This window comes from Schistocerca serialis, chromosome 1 (assembly GCF_023864345.2).
Source record: "Schistocerca serialis cubense isolate TAMUIC-IGC-003099 chromosome 1, iqSchSeri2.2, whole genome shotgun sequence".
Taxonomy (NCBI): domain Eukaryota; kingdom Metazoa; phylum Arthropoda; class Insecta; order Orthoptera; family Acrididae; genus Schistocerca; species Schistocerca serialis.
The window spans coordinates 421,241,122-421,245,342 of NC_064638.1; the positions used below are offsets into that span (position 1 = coordinate 421,241,122).

General features: G+C 42.3%; 1 pseudogene; it reads left to right on the forward strand.

The window, feature by feature from the left end:
• The first annotated feature begins 3,601 nt into the window (after nucleotides 1-3,601).
• Nucleotides 3,602-3,719, forward strand: LOC126426506 (5S ribosomal RNA; annotated as a pseudogene).
• The last annotated feature ends 502 nt before the right edge of the window (nucleotides 3,720-4,221 follow it).

Here is a 4,221-nt window from a genome sequence, read left to right on the forward strand (position 1 = left end):
GGATTTGTACGCTTGGGATTTTAATGGTTTACCTGTGTCTTCTACATCTACACAAAATTGCGGTTACTAAATGTAGTAAATAAAATTACACCTTTGTTACAGTCTCCCTTATTAATAGCCCTTCCAATTTCGTAAGATTAGTCTCCTTCCGTCGGGCATCTATAAAACATAATAGTGTTATTGAACTATTCATGACCTAAATTAAATGAAACTAATTAAAACTGAATATAAAACTTATGCGTATAAATGACTTAAACGTCAGCAGGTGCAACCACATGGCAAAAAATTAGCCTCCAATTGTAAACTACATTTTTAGTTGTGCGATGGCATCAGTTAAGGACAATTAACTATGCAACAATGTCCCTAACATTAGCAATTGATTGCAAGCCATTACAATCTAAGTTATGTTTGTAAATATACCGCCTTTTGTGTAGTTTAACAACGTTTTCAAATGCATGACATTTCTTTACGTACAGGCCATTGTTCGTGGCAGTCCTTGTTTACAATTGAGTATTTGAACTTCAGCTGCACCTTAGTGTATCTAATCGTTTTCGCGTTTCTCCTTAAGTTCCTACTGTTCGTAATATCAAAATGGCGGTCTTGACAATTGATAACTTAGGATGTAATACGTTATAATTAACTGTTATTTTATCGTGCAATGCATTGCAAAGAGTATGGTGATGGAAGCTTTGATCGGAACAGTTAAATGTTCCAGCATTTTTCATTGCCGAATAAATTTGGAGGCTAGTAGCTTATCCTGTGCCCTATTGTTGCAGCTATCTAAATACAAGTGAGCTACAACTTTATTAAAAAGTTTTCACTCTTATAATATTAATTTTATTGTTAATTACTTTCAGCGACTGGGCTATTTTACAAATGAAATTCTGTTTGGGATATCCCCGAGGATGGAGGGTTAAACCTCTGAAACTCTTAGCATTATTAATAAAAAAAAAGTTGCGTCAGAGGTGGAATTTTATTTACTGATTTTGCAGGTGGTGTGTATGGTAGAATGAATAAACTAGCGTTTTTTTCTGAACTTTCTGTTGGATAGTTAGTAATTAATTTATGCCCGAAATACAGTTTACCTTGTAGGTTAGTAGCTTGGTATAGTTATGTACGACTGTTTCGAATTACGCAATTAATTCTGAACTGCCAGTAGCTCTACAAGACTTTGTAGTTGTTTGTGTACTACTGGGAACTACTTTAAGAAGGTAGGCTGAAGGAGGAAGAAAGATAGTGTGCTTAGCATAATGAATAGGCAAAAACTAGTAATGATCGTATGGCCATACCGCACGAGGGACCCCTCCTAGAGGGACATGAAATGTATTCGCAGCTGCGAATATTGAAAACCATCAGCTATGGAATGCGAAGACGACAACGAGAATTTGTGCTGGGCCGGAAGTCGAACTCGGATTTCCCGCTTCTCGCGAACGGTCGCCTTATTATCTGGCTATCCGAACACGACTCATGGCCTGACCAAACTTCCATATATCGTCAAACAAGTGTTTACAACCTATACTCCATTACGTATATTTCCGGACAAGAGAGACATTTTACTTGAAAGTCGTTTGCCCGGTGTCGGCGGATCAATACGATAGTGAAGTGCCTGTGTATTTTTAAATTACGATGCAATGATCCTTCGGACATTGCATCGTAATTCTCAATAATACAGGCACTGAAGTATAGTACCTTCTATCGCTGTTCCACCGCCCGGTGCAAGTCTTTCTATTCGACGTCACTTCGGCTACTTGTTCGCCTCTATGATGAAGATTAGACTAAATGATTAGGACAACATAAATACCCAGTAGCCGAGCGAACAAAATCTCCGACACGAAGGTAATCGACTCCAGGATCGCACGATCTAGGGACAGTGACGCAAACCATTAGACATTGTTTGGAAGAAATGGTTTGCAAATGTTGGCTGCACAAATAATGGTTGGTTGGTTTGGGGAAGGAGACCAGACAGCGTGGTCATCGGTCTCATCGGATTAGGGAAGGATGGGGAAGGAAGTCGGCCGTGCCCTTTCGGAGGAACCATCCCGGCATTTGCCTGGAGTGATTTAGGGAAATCACGGAAAACCTAAATCAGGATGGCCGGACGCGGGATTGAACCGTCGTCCTCCCGAATGCGAGTCCAGTGTCTAACCACTGCGCCACCTCGCTCGGTGCACAAATGAAATAAGCGCAGAACTGAAGAGTATCCTCACAAGTGGAATGGAGGGCTCAAGGTCGAGTGGTGCTCATTAGGAAATACGGCAGTTGTGTTTATAACTCTATAACACTGTGCCTCAATTTTGCTATTAATCAGTTCTGTAATTCTAATTTATTGTCTTATATGTTGTCGTTCCTGTTTTTAATGTTCGTTGTTTAAAAAACCGATATGTAATTATAAAAACTTATCGGAAAAAGGTATTGTAGAACTTTGTAGTAGTACCACTGGCAAAGTGAGGGAAATTTGAAATTTGTATTATATAAAACCAAAAGAATACGTTTCTAGTAAGACAATATCATAGTTGGGCGCGAGTGCGCTCAGATAGACAGAGAGAGGAAAGAGAGAGAGAGAGCGAGAGAGAGAGAGAGAGGTGGAAGGAACGTAGTACTTGCAGATTATCAGTGGTGTAGCGACAACCCTCAAGGGCGTAATGAAATGTACTGTAGAAATGGTGTTTTAAATACGGCAAGGTATTGTAAATGGATGAGCAGGCACTTGTCTGGTAAGAGTAAAAAGTATGTTAGAGGAGGCCGGCCGTAGTGAACGAGCGGTTCTAGGCGCTTCAGTCCAGAATCGCGCGACTGCTACGGTCGCAGGTTCGAATCCTGCCTCGGGCAAGGATATGTGTGATGTCCTTAGGTTAGTTAGGCTTAAGTAATTCTAAGTCTAGGGGCCTCATGACCTCAGATGTTAAGTCCCATAGTGCTCAGAGCCATTTGAACCATTTCCAACTCGGAATATAGGACAATCCCGGTTGGTACGCTGCAGCTATACTTTTCATATAAGCGATAACGAAGTAACATAAACAGCAGTAAAATAACGATGATACCAGAGGACGCTACACTGTCTTCTATGAACACAAAACGAAACCATATTAAATGTAAATTTCGTGTCGCTTTTTTTAGTGAGATTTGAAGAGAATAGTATTACAAAAAGAGGATTTCCTTATTTGCACCTCACTGGGACTCCCTGCTTTGTAAACTTTGACTTTTTTGCTGGATGGTTATAATTAGTGTAGCTGCTCACGGAAAACCAGTGTGAGCTGTAATTATCTTATGGCAACGAAACGTGATAGATATGCTGACGCTTTAATGCGGAACCGATTTGCGCTGGAAAACAAGTTAGTTCCAGTTTCGGCCACCAGGTGCAAACGTAATGCTGCCACTGTTTATATGATCACATGATATCCACGCTGTCATCTGGCAAACCATAACGTGGGTCAACAGTTATGGCTATCGAGAAGAGAGACCTTGCGCTGTTAGTCAAACTGTTTCATATGAATTTCAGCGTTTACATGGCTGCATTGAGAGAATATCACTGACTGACAGGTCTAAGATGATAATAAAATTCGAAAGTAGGGGTGAACTTGGTGTGGCACATGTTACTATAGACAACGGCCTTGCCACTGTGGATACACCGGTTCCCGTCAGATCACCGAAGTTAAGCGCTGTCGGGCGTGGCCGGCACTTGGATGGGTGACCATCCGGTCCGCCATGTGCTGATGCCATTTTCCGGGGTGCACTCAGCCAAGTGCTGCCAATTGAGGAGCTACTCGACGGAACAGTAGCGGTTCCGGTCACAGAAAACCATCGTAACGACAGGGAGAGCGGGGTGCTGACCACACGCCCCTCCTGTCAGCAACCTCAGTGAGGATGACACGGCAGTCGGATGGTCCCGATGGGCCACTTGTGGCCTGATGACGGAGTGCTTTAACATGTTACTATAACTGAACATGCAGCATGTGCCCCCAGTAGTGCTAATGCTCAGGCAATGTCATGAGAGTTGTCAATCACACGGTCGACAGTACGGAAAGTTTTGCCGTTTACTTCACACTGGTAACCGTAAAAGATGTAGAGGGTGTAGCAACTGAACCTCATGAACCGCAGCAACATTCTGAATTTCCTCTTCGGTTACTAGCGCGCATCGAAGTTGGTGATATGAGGCCGGGTAGTTTTCTATGGAGTGAAGAGGCACGTTTTACACTTCAGGGTGCAGTGAATAAACAGAAC